The sequence below is a fragment of the Rhipicephalus microplus genome, chromosome 3 (assembly GCF_043290135.1).
Source record: "Rhipicephalus microplus isolate Deutch F79 chromosome 3, USDA_Rmic, whole genome shotgun sequence".
Lineage (NCBI taxonomy): Eukaryota > Metazoa > Arthropoda > Arachnida > Ixodida > Ixodidae > Rhipicephalus > Rhipicephalus microplus.
The window spans coordinates 151,164,084-151,185,844 of NC_134702.1; positions in this window are offsets into that span (position 1 = coordinate 151,164,084).

Sequence of the window (21,761 nt, forward strand, 5' to 3'; positions counted from 1 at the left end):
CAGAAAGGAAAGCGAGAAAACTTGACAAAACCTGAAAAAATGAGTATGAGAAATCTGGCATCTAGGACAGACATAACAATAAAGCCCGCTGACAAGAAAGGAGCAATTCTAGTCCATTAATACAACCTACTACTTACAAGATGCATACCACCAACTACACGACTCAAAATTTTACGAACGCCTCCCAGGTGATCCGACAGACAAACACAAACGTACCGTATCAACAGAACTAAAACAAAACTATTGGACGCTTGGACGCAGAAAAGATAACCAACAGTGACCATCACAAACTAAGGTGAGCAGCATACCCTCGTCTAGGTTGCTTCTACATCCCTCCAAAAATTCATAATCCCCGTAACCAAGGTCGACCAATCATATGAGGCATAGGTACAATTACTGAGCCCATATCAGGATACGTGGACAAACTAATAAGCCACATTCCACGCACCCTTGCGTCGTACATAAAAGACACCACACATTTTCTTCGAGACAATGCAGGTCTGTGTGTGCCGAAAAACTCGTGCTTGGTTACTGTTGATGTGTTCTCATTGTATACAAATATTCCTCACGACGACGGCACAGCTGCATTACAAAACATGTACACAGACCATAGACAACTTGACACCCCAGATTTCTCTGCCACCGCAACTTTGACGAGAATGGTCCTAAAATTAAATTCATTTGAATTTAACCAAGAGTATCTTCGACAAATCAGTGACACCGCTATGGGAACCAAAATAGCACCCAATTATGCCAACATATTTATGGAAAAGCTAGAATTAGAATTTCTTTCACAACTTTCCTTGAAACCACTATTAAGCACAAGATATATAGACGACGCAAACAAAATATTGCCTGTATGCCTGCAGTCATCCAGGCAGATTTATCAGAACAGGGCATTGCAAGGTGCTGAAAATTTCAGTTGTCCTTCACTATTTTTTATTTTATTTTATTTTGAAATACCCTTCGGGCCAAAGGCATTGTGTTGTATATAAGGCCAGAGGCCATGCCATGAATCTGCGCTTTAAGTGACATTCACAATGAATCTCGTATCTTTGCTTGCAAGATGCCTGCATGATTTGTATGAATCACCAAGGGTCTGTTAAATGAGCCCCTTTTGGGTATCCATAGAATAACTTGCTTAGGAACAGCTTGTGTTTTTACTGTTGAGTGAAAATTTTGACATTCAGTCCACTTGACAAGATATATTTGTTACTGTATAAGCATTTACATTGAGCACAAGCAAGTAGACACCTGTATGTTTGTTCACAAGCGCTTGCATTTGTCCACTTTATTGTCATCTTTGCTAATGCACTTAAACAATTTAAAGTATGTCAAAATTTTATTGGTGGTTTTTAGAATGTTTTGTTTGTTTCGCATTGCAATCAGTTTTGTTTACTTATGGGGTGGGTGCTTTTCTGTGTTCGACTGCTTTCGATGCACAGATTCATCCGTGCAAGACTTGATGCCGAACGAAAAGTGTCAAGTATGGCTGCTGAAGCTGAAAATCCAGGACAAGGCAGATCACTGTTCTAAATCTAATAACTTTAGCTTTTTACCAAGGGTCTTAGCAATGTTTTATATTGTTAAAGGTTTGGTCTTCACAGATTTTTTTATCTTTTAATGCTGGTTTATGTTCTTTAAGAAGTGGCTGTGGTTTCCAATGACTAAGGAAAATGTTATTTACTTGTTTATATAGAAACATTTTGTTCGCTTTATATATTGAATGGAGCCCTGCAACACTTTACCAGGTGCTCATAAAATTATCCCACGGTTTATCACCGCACAGATTAACTGCCACAAAAATTTTTAGAATCCAAGTGGAGTTACAGAGATTTGTTTAATGCTCTAAGCACTTTCTCCCTCCTTTTAAAAATCTCAATGAGTGCACTGAAATGTAATTTGGGTGGGGTGCGGGGCACAAGCAACAGCTACATTCATACTGGCGCTCTTTGGCCACCTATGGCCCCTGTGCCGCAAAACCCGACCAATCATCATCAGAGCTACTTCTGTGTGTCAGTCTTGAGCACTTTCTTGTTTCCTTTGAACGCCCGTGTGGCTTGCATGCCTGTTGCAACTTCAGATGAAGAAGAAGTTGCGGCATTCACACGCGGCTCTGCTCGAGACACGGTTCTCTTTTTCTTTGTCTGGTTGATGAGCAAGTCAAGAATGAGTTGGCATTAAAGCCTTTCATTCCTCTTCTGAAGGTGTTTGTCCCTGCAATGCCTGCGTGGTGGTCGCCAGGATAAATATGCATTGCACTATGTTAAAATCTGCCAATAGTCTTTCAGGTACGTTACACAATTGATTTGGGTATATAGCAGGATTTGTTAAGAGAAGAGCGATTTCTAGCAATCTTTGAAATTTATTTGTAGATTCCCCGCCGCACGCTGGGCTATGTTTGGCTCACATGTTCGCAGGAGCCTTGATTGCTGATTGGCAGCATTTTCTGAACATGTTCAAAAAGTACTGCCGGGCCCCTTTAAAACTTTAAAAATGTGAGATATGTGATGTTGTCTTTCTTGTAATTTTCCTAAGAACTTTTAGGATACTTTTTAGGATAGACTCGGCCACTATTTATTTTTGTTCGGTGGACGAATAATCTGGAATAATTGAAAGGAATTCTTTACATCTTTATTCAGTCTTTAAAATAATTAAGTTATTATTAGGCAAGACACTTGTATTCAACACACAAAAAAAAACAAAGACAAACCTCACTGTGTAGTGTATAACAGCAAAATAATTTGTGCTCCTCAAACAATGCACTAAATAACCGAGAAGTAGCGTAGGACAAATAAACTTCTTATTTTGGTTTGATAAATAATAAAGTGTGGGCTCTGTAACGATATAATAGCCCACGTGCACATAAAAAATCTCTTATTGTCATTTATAAAACATTAAATTGCTTCCGCTCACGTATGTGGCACTGTAAAAATTAGTTTCTGCCCATTATTTGGTGCACTGTGCTGGTGTGTGTAGAATATATCACTCGTGCAGCACTTCATTCATCTGATGCATAATGACTAGTAAACACAAAAACGTCTCATAATAGTAGTTAGATAGTCAGCCCTATATCTAGTTTCTACTCTGGAAGAACTTGGTACACTTGACTGGACTTGACTGTCTACTTTCTGGCAGTGTGCACTGAGCTTGATTGGGGACTGAAAACAACATGGATGTAGATTCTACAGAAAATATCTCAAGTGGGATTTTCATATGCCGTATTGGATTGCATTGTCTTGTTTTACCTTATTCAGTTGAGGGCCTTAAAAAAATATGCAATGTCGTATCTAGCTCCAACGCACTTTCAATATACCCTTCAAAGCTTTCAGGTATCTTTTACAAGTAGGAGTTACTAGCTCGTGGGAGAAAGAAGTCAGTAGCTCTCTTAAACTGAACAGTTCATGAGCTTGAGCACAGTAGAATTTAAGGCTGGCAAAATTTTAGCTGTGCCCTGTAGCACTTGCAGGTGCAGTCATTTTTTTTCTTTTTTTTTAATGCACCATATACACTCCTGTAAGAGAGAAGCGGACAAACTTCAGCTTGTTGGTGCACATTCATAGTAAAAGACAGCGAGAAAACCACTAGGAACAAACAGGAGAAATGGGACAGAGTGCTCTGTCCTGTTTATTCTGTTTTTTTCTTCTCATTTTTGCACTTTGCACATTTTCGCATTTTCGTTTTTCACTAAGTCGTCTGAGGGCCACACTTCTTTTTTAGCGAATTTGATACCGTGCATCCCTTCCGCGGAAGTGTGAAACTTTTGTTTGATTTTTAATTCACATATCAAAAAACCTATCTAATCGAGCCATATATACCCAACGATGAGATATATCCCACTTAGCTGCCGACATCCTTGCTAGATTTCATCTGTGTCACTGCTCTAGCTCAGCTCGTCACCACTGCTCATGTCATCCGCATGTACATGTGCAAGTATAGTGCCTCCCAGATAAAGCCGTGCACTCGATGCTCACTGATAGCTCTGCATGACGAAGCTGCAGGACACCAATTGCCGTCTAGTGGCTTCCGCGAAATGCGCTGTTGCATAATGCGAAGACACTGCTGTTTGCTGGCGAATTGTGTTTTTTTCCCCCTCCAAAATTTGGACTGCCAAGTTGAGGCAGCGGCCGTTAGTCTATTGTATTCGGTAATCGATGATTATAGCCATTGCACATACGAAGATTCGGAAGGTTTATTCTTTCGGAAGTTCAATCTAAACAAAAAAAAACATGTTTTTTTAGCATACTGCCACTTGCATTACTAAGTTAATTTGCCTTTATTCCCTAGCTAATGTTTTCTGCTGTATTTACAGATCTTTTGTTTACAATGCAAAATCCACTTGTGCAGTGTTTTGCACTTATTAGTTACAGCACAGTCGCTTTATCTAGCCACCTACCGCAGAGTTTCACATTATGCAGTATTGTGTCAGTACTTTGTATAAAAACGCTATGCAAGCTATGAGAATGCTACTTGCAGAAGTGATAAAGGTGCATTTCCAAACAATTTTCATGAACAAGTAAGCTTACTAAAGGTATAGCTGTAAAGTAGCGGTTGTAATTTTGCAGCTACAATATATGCTTATATTTATATCTTAGGAGACTGCTCTATTTTGTTTTATTCTTCTAGAGCATATATAATCGGGATGGATTTTCACAAGTTTCTCACTTTGTGCATTAACATCACATTTCAAAATAAAGTTAAGACAAACTGTTTATGCAGAAGACTTCCAGTATAGAAGTCTGGCAGGTCAGAATGAAAACTGATATTTGTGCATCAGAAATGTGGGTTAGAGGTGCCATAAATTTTACATGAAGCTCTTAAATTTTAACTTTAGGCAGGATGAGGCTTTCTGTGAGAATGATAAACTGTTGGCAAATTAGTACCTGTTTCATGTATTGCATCTTTCTGTCCTATTCCCACAATAATAAACAAAAGTAACAATTATTAGTCAGCTCTAAAAGTTAACAAGTGCATGTCGTGCATGCATTGTTCCACTGTATTTTATGGTCATAGTGTAGGTTACCTTCCTCTCAGTATGTATAAAGCATCCAACACACTTAAGCATTCGGCCTTGCACCATACGATGTATTGTGGTGTATTTATCTGTGGTAGGCTACAACCCAGAATAGTGTATTTTATTGCGAAGCATTTCATCTTTGCGGAAAAGAAACCTCCCCCCACTTATCTTCATTGCCTCTGGCTGCCTGAAACTTTTGTACTTACAGATACCATGAATGAGATTATGTTCAGAGATGCAGGTTCACTCCCTCTTTCCCCAGAACAAAATTCCTGGCAAAATATCCAAAAACAGAAGCCACTTAAGTTCGCAGTGCACCTTAGATTCTTTTATATGCAGCACCCATTTTTTTTGAAACGGCTGCCTGTAGTGTAATATAGAGTGGCAGATGCACTAATGAAAAAGGAAGAATTCATCACCTTTTCTATTAGTATTTCTAGGGAGTATTGGAAATATGAAAGCAGCCGTAAAAAGCTCAGCAAGTAAAGGCAATACGAGCTTTTAATTCTAGGTCACCTGGCCAGGCGCACTTATTATCATAGGCATGTGCCACAAATTCCTGACTATGCTTTCAAAATGAAGACAGCACCACCGATTTTTTTTTTAAGAAGCACAATTGTATCAATAGAAATAGACATGTATTGGCAGAAAAACATATTTATTAAGGTTTAAACCATATCTTTACTCATAATTTTAGCTTACTGGCCAAAAAGATGAGGCCCAGTAGTGTGCAATTTTCTATAATCCTGTTTATATATCACAAAGGTGACTATTGATAGTAATAAAATGCTAGTAGAGTTTTTTCTCTAATTTGCCTCTAAAAGCCTACTAAAGTCTGTTGCCTAAGGCTAAATAAAGTTTATGCAAATAAAGTTTAAGCAGCGATGGCGTAGTGGTTAGAGCATCCGCCTTGCATGCCGCGGTTCAAATCCCGGTGCCGCGCAGTTCCCAACAGGATAAAAAAAAATCCGCGTGGTGATGAAACTGCATTACGAGGCCTGGGGTGCGGCCTCACCGGTAACCATTGCAGGGGAACGCACTCCCTCACCAGAGAAGGATTGGTCACCCTGGTGCAGGATCTAGCCACTACCTCCCACATGCATACGTCAAATAACTCACGGCCCTCAGTCCCCAGCAGCTGCGAAGCAACTGACCACGGCGACGGTCAGATCTGCTAAGAATCTCTGAATCCGAACAGGCCGCCATTGGAACCTGAACTTGGCAACCTTTAACGCTAGAAACTTATCTAGTGAGGGAAGTCTAGTTGTACTATTCGAGAAGCTAGATGGTGTTAAATGGGATATAATAGGTCTCAGTTAGGTTAGGAGGACAGATGAGGCCTATACGGTGCTACAGAATGGACACGTCCTTTGCTATCAGGGCTTGGCTAACAGAAGAGAACTGGGAGTGGGGTTCCTAATTCACAGAAACATAGCTGGCAACATAGAGGAATACTATAGCATTAATGAAAGGGTGGTAGGTATCGTATAGCTGAATAAAAGATACAAGATGAAGGTGGTACAGGCTTGCACGCCTACATCCAGCCATGATGACACTTCAGTTGAAAGCTTCTATGAAGACGTGGAATCGGCAATGAGTAAGGTAAAAACACAGTATAATATACTGATGGGAGACTTTAATGCAAAGGTAGGGAAGAAGCAGGCTGGAGACCAGGCAGTAGGAGATTATGGCATTGGTACTAGAAACGCCAGAGGAGAGCTACTAGTAGAATTCGCAGAACGCAATAATTTACAGATTTTGAATATTTTCTACTGAAAATGAGGAAACCGCAAGTGGACATGAAGAAGTCCTAATGGCGAAAATAAGAACGAAATAGACTTTGTAATGAGTGCACACCCAGGCATAGTGCAGGATGTGGAAGTGGTTGGCAAGGTATGATGCAGTGACCATAGAATGGTACGGTCTCGAATTCGCCTAGACTTGAGAAAGGAACGACAGAAACTGATACGCAAAAAGCCAATCAATGAGCTAGCACTGAGAGGGAAAGTACAGGAATTCAGAGTCTTGCTTCAGAACAGGTACTCTGCTCTTAGTGAGGAAACCAACCTTAGCATAGATACAATGAATGATAATCTGACGAGTATCATTATGGAGTGTGCAGTGGAAGTTGGAGGCAGGGTAGTTAGACAGGACACTGGCAAGCTTTCCCAGGAAATGAAGAATCTCATTAAGAAGCATCAAATCATGAAAGTCTCAAGTACAAAAGACATAATAGAACTGGCAGAGCCTTCGAAGTTGATTAATAGGCGTAAGGTATCCGACGTAAGAAGGTATAACATGGAGAGAATTGAATACGCTCTGAAAAACGGAGGAAGCGTCAAAGCAATGAAGAGGAAACTTGGGATAGGCAAAAATCGGATGTATGCACTAAGGGACAAGGAAGGCAAAATAACTATCAATATGGATAGTATAGTTAAAATAGCGGAGGAGTTTTACAGAGATCTGTACAGTAGCCGAGACAACCACGACCTTAATACTATAAGAACTAGCAGTAACCCAGATGACAGCCCACCAGTAACGATAGAAGAAGTCAGAAAAGCTTTGGAGAGCATGCAAAGAGGCAAAGCTGCTGGTGAGGATCAGGTAACATCAGATCTGCTGAAAGATGGAGGACAGATTGTGTTAGAAAAACTAGCCACCCTGTTTACGAGGTGTCTCCTGACGGGAAGAGTACCAGAGTCTTGGAAGAACGCTAACATCATCCTAATACATAAGAAAGGAGATGACAAGGACTTGAAGAATTACAGGCTTGCTAACAGAGTAAAGAATACATTAGAATTCAATCAACCAAAGGAACAAGCAGGATTTCGAACAGGCTACTAAACAATCGACCACATTCATACTATCAATCAGGTAATAGAGAAATGCTCAGAATATAACCAACCACTACCAGTGCCTTCTCTATAACTTTCAGTGCCTGAAAGAAGGCCCTCTCACGGCCGTCGGCGCTAGTGTTTCCACCGCTCGCCGCTAATGGGTAGTGGCGCTGTGTAAACATGGTTCGCTCGCTGGTTTGGTGGCACCGAGGAGGTCGTGGGCGGTACTCCCTTCGCTGTGCTGCACGTGGTGTTGTGTTCTTCAAGTTGCATGCTGTCGTATACTGATTCAAGTTTCTTTTTTTTTTAATCCTGTGCTTCGGCCGCGCGTGTCGCGTGACTGAAGAAGTCGTACTGCTGCATACCGCTGTGTAAGTCTGACGAGAAAAAGAAAACGCCGGGACTGTCTTTTCACGAGATTCCTTCTGCCGCAGACGTACAAGAAAAGTGGCTGGCCGTTATTCGACGTGACAACTGGTTGCCAAATTCAACGTCCTGCTACACGAAGGTATGCAGCCGTCATTTTCGCGCCGAGGACTTTGTGGAAGGAAAACGACGACGGTTTTTGAAAAAAGGTGTTGTTCCTTCAGTTTTTGAAGATTACCCTGCGCACTTGCAACCAAAATCAAGCGCCGAGCGAAGCAGAGCAAGCATTGTAAAGCGAGCTTGTGTTCCTTTGAAACAGAAAAGTGATCATGCGACGAGTGCCGCTGCATCTGTGGTGTTGCCACCTGCAGTACCGACACCACAAAACCACGAACTTGAAGAACCAGAGCCCATGGATATCACCGATGCTTTCAGCGATACCAACGAACGCAGTAACTTTCCGCCCGAGACTCCTCCAGCATGTGACCGAGGTGTTCAGGTGGACAGTAGACAAGCGGTGGCGAGCTTGCTGGCCACGGAGAAAGCCAAATGGAAAAGAAAAGAGAGGGACCTCAGGAACCAAGTGTCGAGACTGCAAAGGACAGTTGACAAATACAAATTGGAGCTTGAGAAACTACAGCAAGATTCCATGGCAGCAGATATCTCCTATATCAAAGAAAGAGCCGTGAAACAACAGCCAGCAGCACTCTTTCTTCTTGATCAAATTATCAACTTCAGGAGGAAAAGGCCAACATGGTCTGAAGAGACAACTCGTAGGTGTGTGGTCCTTCGACATTTGTCTACTAAAGCCTATGAGCACATGCGAGGTGAGGCCCTTTTAAAACTTCCAAGTAGAACAACACTGTCTAATTACATAGGAACCACCAGTGAAGAGACAGGCTTCAGCAAATTGGTGGAAACAAGGCTAGCTGCAGAAGCCAGAGATTCGGAAATGCCACAGTCAAGGGTTTGCTCATTAATCGTCGATGAAATGCGGATAAAAGAAAAGTGGCAGTATCGCAAGCAAAAGGATTGCTTAGTCGGACAAGTGGACACTGAACTGGGACAAAAGGACACCATTCCTATTTTAGCCTATTCTCTTCTTTGTTTTGTAATCAGCGGATTAACTACGCCATTCCAGATTCCAGTGGCGTATTATTTCACGAAGGGACTCACTGGAGATGAACTTTACAAGATTATTATCTTTGTGATGAAGAAAGTGGAAACTTGTGGGTTTGAAATTGTGCGGCTGGTGACCGATAATCACAACGTGAATGTGAATGCTATGAAGCTTCTTGGAAATGGTTTGGTAACCTACAGGACTGAGCACCCATGTGATCCTGATAGGCAGCTGTTCATGAGTTTTGACCCGTGTCATGTGTTGAAGAATGTCCGGTCGCAGCTGTTGTCACATGATATTGGTCCAGAGCGTGAGATTTCTTCATCTTACATCAAGGATTTGTACGAGCTGCAGAAAGGTTTGACTGTAAAACCTGTAAGGTATCTCAGCCGGAAACATGTATTCCCTAATAATATGGAGAAGATGAATGTTGGCAGAGCTGTTCAGCTTCTGTCGCCATGTGTGACTGCCGCTTTAGAGCATCTGAAGGGGCAAGCTGGGCATACATGCTCAAAATCATTTGGTTATGCAGGCCCAACTATAACCTTCTTGAGGAACTTTTACCGTTGGTTTGTACTCCACGCAGATTCCGGCTGACATCACAATTTTTCCTAACTGTTCCAAATGGCCAACAGCACGCAAGCTGTCGGGAGTGTTCAGGCAAGCGTCCTCTAATATTAACAGCGCCTCCGAGACTTTTCGTGAGGTCCGATGAGGTCGCGGCTGTATCTCCTTGCATAATTCTTCGTCAGAATCGTGGTCTTCATGGGCGTCCTTGACATCATTAATAATCTCTTGATCAGGAGACCACTCGTGGCGACACCATGATCAATCGCAATGTAGTTCTGAAAGGTCACATCTGTGGGAAGGACAGCATCGAAAGTCGGGCAGTCATCGTCGGTGGACTCGGCTGACACCTCCTCGATGCTATCGTCAGCTACTTCTGCATGCTCGGGCCTCACAAAACCGCTGTGCCGAAAACAGTTGGCGATGACTTGCGGCGGAGTGTTTTACCACACGTGGGCGATGATGTGAACTGCGCCGAGTAAGTCCACTTGATACAACTTTGCAGCTTCTGAGCATAGGATCATTCGCTTTAGCAGGTGCTTGCGGTACTTCGACTTCACGTAGTGAATGATACCCTAGTCTATCGGCTGAAGAGCAGACGTAGTGTTGGGCGGCAAAAAAACTACTTTGATGCTCTTCAGTTCGACTTTACAGTTATGGGCACTGCAGTTGTCAACAACGATAATTATCTTGCAGTACTGCGACGTGAAGGGCCGGTCCAACTGCTGCAGCCAGCTGCGAAAAATGTCCGATGTCATCCATGCCTTCCTGTTCGCTGTGTACTCGACAGGAAGGCTTTTGACGTTCTTAAAACAACGTGGCTTAAGCGCCTTCCCGACGACAAGTAGTGGCAAGCGCTCTGTGCTAGTCATATTGGCGGCAAGAAGCACGGTTATCCTTTGCTTGCATTTCTTGCCACCAATGCACGCGTTCCCTTTGAAAGTCACCATCTTGTCGGGCAGAGCTCTGAAAAATAGGGCAGTTTCATCTGCATTGACCACGTCACGTGGTTCATATGCGGCGATGTGCTCCAGCAGCTTCACATTTCTCCACTCGGTGGTCACGCTTTCGTCAACACTGGCCTTTTCCCCGCACACACTCCTGAAGACAAGTTCGTGTCTCTCTCGAAACCTCGCAAACCACCCTTCTGACCCTTTGAACGATTTAATGTTCATCATTGCAGCGTACTTCTCACCTTGCACCATGATGAGAGGTCCGCTCAAAGGCAGATGCGCGTTGGGACAGTCAGTAATCCACCGGAGCAAAGCTTCTTCGAGCTGGGGATGAGCTGCAGTTCGCAACCGCTTTCTAGAGACATGAAACTTTTCGCTTTCAAAGGCTTGTCGAATCTGTTGTTCATTTTTCACGTACGTTCCCAACGTGCTTCGCTTCACGTTGTACTTGGTCATAACCTGCTGTCGCGATTCGCCGTTCTTCAGTGCTTCCAAAATTTCCACTTTAGTCGCCAAGTTTTTCGCGTTGTAGTTCTGCCGCTTTTTTCGCGTTGCCATCACTGTAGCGCACGATGGTGCTGGCATGCAAATACGGTCACAGTGGAAGAAAAAGCGAACTCCGCAAAAAGAGATGGTTCCGACCCGACAACACAAGAGAAAATGGCGTCAGAGGCGCTGAGTGGAGAAGAAAGAAGACGCCGACGTTCGGTGACGATGCGATCGCCCCCACAAGTTGATGATGATGACGATGCCATTCAGGTTTCGGTTTCACTCCAGTGGTGCCAACGCTGCTTTATCACACTTTTGTGTAGCAGCAGCCGTCAGCATTTGTCCGAATTGAGCGGTGCGGAGCCGCATTCCGACAAAATAACGGAGGTTTGGTCCCATAGATTAACATGCACTTTGGCCGGGACCAATAGAGCCGTCCGAATTTACGAATTGAGGGGTGTCAAATTAACGAGCTTTTACTGTACTTTCCTTTTATAAGCGGCACTGAACTGCACCGCCTGTTCGGCACTATTCGGCGACCCCGCACGCAGACCACTCGAAGCATGACTGGAAGTGACAAACTGCTCACCTCTACACTTGCCACAAAGATCAACATGGTGGCCTCACGTGTGTACTAGAAGGGATAGCAGAGTGGTTTTGCATTTGTGAATTTATTTCAAATTCGATATCTGCAACATGCCTACTAAGCTTTTTTCGTGACGTTTGATTAAACATTGGCGCTATAAGGGAGAAAACTTTGACTAAGGAACCCCCCTACCCACTTCGCAGGCGGAAGCGCAGGGGAGGAATGTGGGAGGGAGAGAAACGCGGGGAGGTGACCTCTGCTTCGCAAACACCAGACGCGCCGTCAGCTCGGCCAGGCCCCGGAAACTCAAGTTCAAGTGATCACCTGTAGGGGGCAAAAAAATCAACCGCGGCGCCTTTCCGCTTCAAACACCCAGAGTGGATCTACTAACCTCTCTCGGCACTCACGCTATTGCACTTGCTTATAGGGGCGCCCTCGTCGGGGCCAACTTTCAATTTTGCAAATGATCAAATACTACATCTTTGCGTACCGCTACACATAAAAAACAACTTGTTCTTCTAGCGAATAGTTTTTTCTTAAACAAGTGCTGCGTCATCAATTTTTTATAATAGTTTTTGCTCAAGCTGGCTCTAGGTGAGCAGCAGCCTATTGCCATCATTATCCTCATTTCAAAGTTCACGGGGCCAACGGTTGCGACGGCAGGTAATAGCTCGCGGTACGTTCGGATGTGTCTCGGATTGTTTTGTTTCGCTGTAAATGTTTCGAGCCTCTGCCGACCAACAAGCTGTTTCTCGTTCTGTTTATTTTGACTCGTTCAAATGCTTTCGCGAAGAGAATTCAAGTGACTTCCGGGTAACGAAGCGACCGTTGAAGCTTTCATGGGATGAACACCCGTTGCAAGGTCGGGCCGGTGAGTAGAAACCAATTCAGTTTTTCAAGGACGGTTGCTTACGGGGCTAGTTGGTTTATTTCAACATATGTAGTTTTTTTGTCAATGCGTAAGCATCACACGGTGGCAGCAAACTGCAATATTAAATTTTAAAACTGTTTGACGTCTCAATCTGCAAACGGAAAAACGGTGCGTTACTTGCGGCTTGGCTTCGCGTGGGAACGAGTTGCTGACTCAATAGTTAATTTTTGAAATCCTATCGCCAGGTAACACTAACCAGGCCGTTGCGATGAAAGAAGGCATATAAATCACTGTCGCCTCGCATATGTCTTCGTAGCTAGCCCATATATTAGTGCTAAAAACCTACGATTTGATAGTTTACCGCAATCGCGTTTGAGAAACATCACATAATTATGGGTGTGGTTTTGCTATAGTATGACAAAGAAAGCGTCACAGAAATCACATATACGTACTTCTTTCTCTGCCACAACCTCCTGGCCCACCTGATATGGAAGCAGCTGTGTACAATGGGCAAGGAACCTGCTACATGACATGCCTTGTGAAGAAGCAGCCCTGAGTGATACACGTGTTATGAGGTACCACTACATATATGTATAAAATACTGCTGTTTACTAGTTAACTGATTTTATTTGTTTACTTTGGAAAATTTCATGCATTGATTTCATGCATTGATATCTGGTGATGTTACTTGGTTTTCCAGACTGCCATGCAACTACAGGATGACTACTTCCGAATGTTCACTCTGCAAGCAGGTTGAAACATCTGAACGTCCACTCCAACAGGTCATCTCGAACCTCAAACATGCAATGCTGTATTTGTGAATGTTTTGCCACGCATATCGTGGAGGGATGCTTTAGATTGGCCACAAGCATGGAATCTACACTTCAATAACCTCGAAACGGTAACACTATTAGTTAGATTGTAGGGCGCTGCTAAGCTTAACAACACAGGTTTGATTCCAGCCGCAGTGGCCATATTTCGATGGGGGTGAAATGCTAAGACGCTTGCATGCTTAAGGGTTTGTTCAATTCGCCTGCACAACATGATCCGCTTTACAAAGGGCTGCACCTCGCCATTCGTTTCAGTGGTGCAGCAATAGTATCCTCTAAACCATGCCATTCATTTCAAAAAGCGCAGAAGAGGTACAGCACTAAACATGGTGTATGATTTTCCAGTACCTGCTACTCTGACGGCGCTGGTTTGGTGCAGCTGCACGCACAGCTTAACAAACAACAAAGCATTAGACGTAGGTGCCGTACCTGCCTGTACAGGACGCGGCGTCTTTTGCCAAGATTGCACCTCTTTAAATTAAGCGAACAAGAATAAAGATTCCACCTTGTCATTCACTTGTGATGACACACTGCTGAACTCGGGCTGCACAAGTTCTGAACTCCTTGCGCACAGCTGTAAACCAGTTCCCATCGGTGCAGGTGAACTAAACTTACCCTTAAAAGGTGTAAGCTTAAAAATATGAAAAATCTGTCAACATGAGGTGTCAGAGCAAATGTTTCGAAGGGAGTCTTTTCTTCTTCGAGGCTACAATGTCATTTGTTATAACCACTGGAAGCCAGAATCAATCTAAATTTGCCCACTACTGTATGACTCACGATCACTTCATAGCTGGCATGTGAATCGTCAGAAATTATTAATTGCATTTCAATATGAACACCCCCTCAATGCGGGGATTACCAACATTTAGTTGTGCCTTGTCAGACAATTTACAATCTATACTAAGAATTGTTTTGTCTTAATTAACAGTGTTTAGCTCATACAAGTTTACAAAAAATATACACCAAAGCTCATAAGGCTGCATTCAATTGCTTTAGCTTTGCAGGCACGCTCAATAGGCTCCTAAAATAATAAATCATAAAGGCGATGAGCACCTGCAGCACAACTTCATCAAATTTGGAATTCTGTCGTGAAGAGCAAGATTGTGTTCATTGGATGTGGTACTGTTATTTTTTTCATATAGCAGAGAAAGGTCCCAGATTTCTTTGAGCACATCTGCTTTTGTTTAAATTCAGTTGTTATAGCTATAGTGTCTACCACTACCAAGTGAAATCCTGTGCACTACAGTCATTTAAAAATTCTAGGAAATTGCACAGGTAGTTGAAATATACATGATCTTGACTTATCCACAGTCACACTGCAAGATAGTACGTATTTTAAGTCCTAACCTCTAAAAGTAGCAGGAAGAAAACAACTTCAGCTTTCAAGCACACGTATACGGAAGTAACAGAAGTAACAGATGGTTTAGGCCTTCTTTCTATCCACGAGAGCAAGTGGTGCCTCATAACGCTTGCAGACAGCCAGTGTTGATGGGTCTCCCTGAACTGCGGATGGTTTCAGCTCGAAGTACACAGACACGAGACACTTGAAGGAAGTGATACTTCAGTAGCTGTTGTGAAGCAGCTCAGTGATGAGAACAATTTCTTGAAGGTTCAGCTGAAGACTATAGAAGGAGTCAAGGTTTGTGTCTGATTATGTCAGTAGACTTGCTGTTAACAGAAATCTCTTCAATGGAACTGCTGTCTAAATGGAACAAATGCCTCCGACAAGATTGTTTTTGTGTTTTTTTTCTGCAACCCTTCTCATCTCTCAGTAAATGAAAGGCGTATTAAATGAAACATATTGTTCTGGCCCCTTCAGGCTCCTTTTTATGTGAGTATACTGAATTGCTGCAGCAACAGTTAGGTGCATCAAATTGAGCTTTCCTTCTTTACACCTATTCGCATGGATATCCTGCTATAGATGACTTGAAGCTTGCATTTCTTGTTTTCCAAGTCCTTCTGGACCGCTGATGTTATTCAGTAGGTCAAACACTATTCTAGTTCTTTTGCTTCTCTCCCATCATGTCGTGGAAGCTGGGGAAATCAGTCATAGATTCCAATGAATTTTTGGAGGAAGTCTTGGACATCGAAAAAAAAAAACACCTATGGAGAAGCAGTAAAGTATTTTTAGAACAAGCTACTAATGTCTTCAGGGTATTGTACATGTGATGTGTCATGTAAGCCATAGTTAGGCATAGATACAGATGGCAAACTGACACCGGATTCATAGGCTTGTGCAAGTATTCTAACGAATATTACAGTATTCAAATTGCTTCAATTTGAATTTATATTACTTAAAACTTTGAAGTATTTGCTATAAATGAATAAATGTAAATTACCATGCATCAATGATAGGCTAAACGAACACAAGAATAACGTGGCCAAGGCACAGCCTGAGGGTTTTCTTGCAATTCACTGCAAAGAATGCGGGTGCCAACCCCTCTTTAGTCGCACCAGCATAATAGGAAGAAGCACTAACCAAATGACAAGGCTCATTATAGAAGCGAAATTCATTGCTAAGTTTGGGAACACCTGTATAAGCAAGCCATCGGTATCATTATCATTGAAAGTATTGCATTATTTAGATATCGCATGAGTTGCAGTAGATGTCACAAAACGAGCGCTCAAAAAAGGACACGCCGCCAAATTCTCGCGACGAAGCGCCGAGAGGTCAACGATAAAAAAAGAAAAAAGAAAAGAAAACAAGCATTCAAAGACTCCCCAGGCGCGCGTCCCTCTCCACTCGGAAGCGTGGAATCGCCGACGGGCCTCCTCGCGTCGGCGGCCGAGCAGGCCCTAGAAGATTCTCGATAGAAAGGGGCGTGGTGATGGCGGGTGGCATCATCCGTCGCGGACGGCCTTCGAACCATCTCACCCTTTCCCGCAGCCTTCGCTGCGCATCGCGCAGACGAAACGATGAGAACTTTCTGGAATCTCGCGCAGAAGGTATTTAATCGAGCAGCCGAGATGGGAGATGAGGAGAAGACGGAAGTTAGCGCCAGAGCGCGTAGGGATTCCGCCGTGTAGTGGACAAAGGTTTTGTCCGTAGTGACAAAGCAGGAGAAGAAGAGGATTTCCACCTGAGGGGTGAAAGCTCGAGCTACAGGCAAGAGCGTGTGTCTACCGCTATCGAGCGAAGACGCGTGGCAACAGCTGCGTGTGTGAAGCCGACGTGTTTCCGGCAAAGAAGTTTGAAGCTTGGAGAGTGGCCAATTGAAGACGCGAGGTTTCCTGAAAAAGAAACTTCGGCGAGGTTTCTAGGAAGAGAAACTTCGGGTGCAGCGGAACGACAACAACGCTGGACTTTGAGTGAGTGATTCTCGGAAGAGTATCATCCAGACTTTTGTTCCAAGAACCTTGGACTGAATAGGTTTTCTCTCTCTTTAGTCTTTAAGTGTCTTGGTTGTTCAATGCATACGACTGCACTGTAGTGCGTATTGTTGTCTGTGTCCGCTGTTTCGAGTGTGGCTGATTGTACTATGTAGTACGTTGTTTGATTGGTGACATATTGTATGCAACTATTGTGGAGTGTGCATACTTGTGTTTTGTTTTTGATCTGCCATTATTGAGAATATAATTTTGTTTTGTTTATCAACTCTTGGCTCTGACTTGTTCTTTGGGCCACAGCCGGCGTCCGCTGGCGCGCCAAAAAGAACCACTTCTAAATTGTCCACGCTTTCGTGGTGCGGTTCGGGGACCGATATTTCGGCCCTTGGAATTAGCCCGGCGATTGCCTCTCTAATTAACGGAACCTGTGACAGTAGATCACAATTTTCTAGTTCTAGCACGCGGTTGTGACGCGTCATGTTTGGGTGCAAGTACGTATTGCTGTATCTCGGATAAAACTGCATTGTTGAAAGTTAGCGCCCTGTATGTGTTCTGTCTTCTTCTCTGTCCCGTCCTGGATGCGCTATACCTCGAAAAACATGAATAACAAACAAGCCCGCCGTGCAACCTTAGCCTGTTTTAACTTTTTTTTTTTGCTTCGTGTGCGGTATATTTTTTCCGCGACCGTGTCGGAAGTGTTCATTGTGAAAGTAGAAGGCTTTGAAAATTGTTTGCTGTATGTCAACTCAATTTCAAAGGGTAGCATAGGAAAATCGTAAGTGCACGGAAATATGGTCCTTATAATGGATAGATCGTTATATCTGGGATCATTATAAGTGTTTTGGGCTGTATCAGCTTTTCTGTTCTCGGGATCCTTTTCACCCCATCGTTTTGCCACTAGACCGATTTTTCAAGGCTCCAAGGTTATCAGGTATGAATTTGTGATTGTGGCTCATTCCAGGCCAAAAGTACCAGCCATTTCAGAAAGAAAAAATTTTTGTAGCCTCATATGTTGTTGGAGTGTTGTTTGTCTGAAAATTCATTCATAGAGTGTCATTTATCATTGCAATACTAAACTTCATTTACATAATGAACAAAGGTGTTTGTGTGAAGTATTTGAAGCTCAACAATATTCCGGCAACTTTTCTGCCGTATAAGCTTTAGTGTTAAATGTTTCCATTTTTGCTATTAGAGTGTGGCTTTAAATATGAATATCTGAGTAATGAATATGTACTCTGTGGAAGGCATATTTTGCATCAGAATCATTTTTAGACGAGTGAAGTTTTTAAACTTGTGAAAAAAAATCTCAAGTTTTGCCCACATTAGAATGTAATTTACATCATGTTGTCCTCCTAACCTCAATCACAAGCAAATAAATACCGTATTTACTTGATTCTACCGCGCCCTCGATTGTAACGAGCACCCGGTTTCCTCGTTGAAAAAAAAATAAGTAAGACATAGATTGCAACGTGCACCCATTTTTCTCGTTGGCCCGCACGATCACACCACTCGGGAAAACGACTCCTTTCAGGAGCGTCTTCCGTTTAAATATGAGGTACGGGGGAAGCTTGTGCCTATCTGACGTGCAACGGAGCATTGCCGTCACTCTAGTTTTACCGTGGCCCGATGTCAGCACGCGAACTTGTTTCGCCCTCTTCTTCTCGACGGTTGTGGTGCCAGGCATGTCGAAGTAAAGACGCGTCTGATCGGCATTCCCGATTTGCCTAAGCAGGTAGCCGTTGTGCCGCAAGTTTAGGACGAACCTCTGAAGACTGTTAAGCTCTTCTTCGTACTCCTCCGGCAAGTTTTGGCCCATGCCCGTTCGCTTTCGGAGGGAAAAGCCTAAAGTTAATTAGCCTAAAGCCTAAAGTTAGTTAGCCAGCTCCTGCTCGCTGTGAACTGGCTCCGCGTTAGCCCTTTTCTAAAGCTAACTGCATAGCCCGCACTTAGAGCAGTTCTGTCGTCACGGGCCGCTGTGCCGCTCGCTGCTCAAGCACATACTCGGCGAGCAGCTCTTCAATTTACGGAAACCGACCCTGCTGTGGTCCACTGAAGCATGAATCTTTGCTCTCGACAATCTTCTGCTTTTCTTTCCGCCAGTCCCGCACGCACGTTTCGGAAACTCCGAACGACCGCGATGCGGCCCGATTTAAGACCGTTTCGGCACACGCGATGACTTTTCTTTTAAAAGCGGCATCGTGGTGCACTCGTCGAGTTTTTCGAGTCGGCCCTTCCATGCCGTCGATGCTAATGAACTACAAGATTACGAACTCCTCTGCACACGTACGAAGTACCGCACATGAGAAACACATGGGCAGAAATGGCCGACGCACGTAGGGAACGGCCATTTCGGAAATGCCGATGTTAATAGAATGACCTTTTTTTTTTTCGAACTCTATTTTAACGCTCATGCGATTTATGAACTCGCTTAACCGGAAAAAAGGTGCGCGTTAGATTCGAGTAATTACAGTAGTTCTTGTATCCTAAGTTTTATTTTTACATTTTTTTTTTTGTTATAACAACGAAATATTCTTGAAAGTATAACGGTGACTGGGAAAACAACAAAATAATATAAAATCACAAATATCAAAGCAATATTTGCTATGGTTTTTTTTTTTTACTATCCAGAGAATAATTTGGCTGCAGAAACAAATTCTTCAAAAAATAGTTTTTTTTGCAGTTTACAACAGTTTCAGTGCTGGGTACGCAAGCGGCTTGCATACCAAAAATGCTTGGGTGGCAGTACTGCGCATGCGCCAAGTCCCAAGTGCATGTGTTTCCGGTGACAGGAGCCGTGCACTTGCGTGGCCATAAACATCACTGCCGTCACTGACCTACTAATAGAGATGATGTGTCGCTATCAGGTCACATCCGCCTCAAAATCTATTAAGTGTGGCCATTGTCAGTGATTCTACTCCTGTGCCAAGGTGCACCAAATTTAATTCACTGTGTCATACTGATAAAAATCAACGTAATTATTCCAAACTGTGCCAGTCTCTCTGGTTTTGGGGTTTCTATCACTGGCTATCAACTTCAAGTGCACTGCTACCTATCTCTATATTGTCGCGAGCAAAAACAAGATTCTCCTTTGAGGATGTTCTTTTTTGAGGATGTTACATTACCTTCGTTTTCAGCAGATTAATTTTAATACCTATCTTTCTGCTCTCCTTGTCTAATTCAGTAATCATTGGTTGCAATTCGTCCCCTGAGTTATTCATCGATGCAATGTCATCGGCTGCACGCAGGTAACTGAGGTACTCTCCATTAACTCTTATACCTAAGTCTTCCCATTCTAGGCCTCTGAGAATCTCCTGTAAGCACACTGTGAATAGTGTGGGGAGATTTTTCATGTGTCTCGTTTGACAAATTGTGTTTATTCACCTGCAGAAGAAGTTTGAAGTCATATAATTGATTCTCTTTGAGTAAATTATGCTGAATAAATAAATGTTTCGTTGGTAAGCCTTTCAGTTCACTAAATATAATTCTCACATAGCCTGAGCACTTTCTTTTGCATTATCTCCAGTTTATTGATATTGGTAGTCGTTGTGGTGCCCCATCGCGGCAATGGCGTAGTGGTTAGAGCATCCGCCTCGCATGCAAGAGGTTCGTGGTTCAAATCCCGGTGCCGCGCAGTTCCCAACCGGATTGAAAGAAAAAATCCGCGTGTTGATGGAACTGCATTAAGAGGCCTGGGGTGCGGCCTCACCGCTAACCACCGCCGGGAACGCACTCCCTCACCAGAGAAGGATTGGCCACCCTGGTGCAGTATCTGGCCACAACCTCCCACACAACGTTACTAGATACTTTTCCAGTTGTCAAACTCCGCCGCGGCGCGTGACGCTTTTCCATTGAGCGCCGCGTGGGGGCGCGCGCGACACGATTGGCCCGGTTCGGTGAGAGGTGCAACCGCGAAGGAACCGGCCTGCGAGCGCAGAAGGCGACCGCATCGTTCTGCTCGAGTTGTTGTGCGCGTTTGCTTTTGTTTCCCGTGTATAGACGTAAAATGTCGATGACTGCAGTGACTGTGTAGTGAGAAGCAATGCCCCGTTGCTTTGTGACCGGCTGCAAAAGTGGCTACGACTCTGCGAAGAGCGCAGCTGAGAAGAGACACTTTTTCAAACCGCCCAACGAAACTTCGAGGCTTCAAGAATGGCAACACGCGATCCCAAGGAGCGACAGGGAGCTCACGAGCTCTTGTGTTGTGTGCGTCCTTCACTTTCAGGAAGCAGACCTTGTGAAAAACTTCATGCACAACATCCGCGGTGACGTCGTCGTCATACCGCGAGACAAGTGGAGCCTCAAAGATGATGCCATACCCCGCTTGTTTCCCAACTGTCCGAAATATCTTTCGAAGCCTTTGCGGAAACGCAAAGCTCCTGCCGTGAGGTCACCCCTCCAACCGAAGCGTCGGAATGTTCAGGACGACGCCGAACAAGAAAACACAGCGCCGAACACCTTGGACTATGGGGAGAGAGACGGCTCTGTGTCAGGCAGCGTCACACTCGATAGTACCCAGTCCTTGTTCGAGGAGCTATCGACAATGGCGCAAGAGGGACGGCGGCTGCAAGGCTGGTCGACTGAACTCGTTGATTCTGTTGTCGTGCTCTACAAACTTGAAGTAGAAAACTCAGTTCCCCGAGTCGGCAAGGCAGTGACGTTGTCAAGCGACCTTTGTCTCTCAGTCAGTGCGAATGGGCGGCTTGTACCGTCAACTGTGTACACAGGATGCTCGCACCTGAAGGTGAAGTCATTGAATGACCTAACATGCTTGCTGAGCTATGTGGAAAAGCTAAAGCCA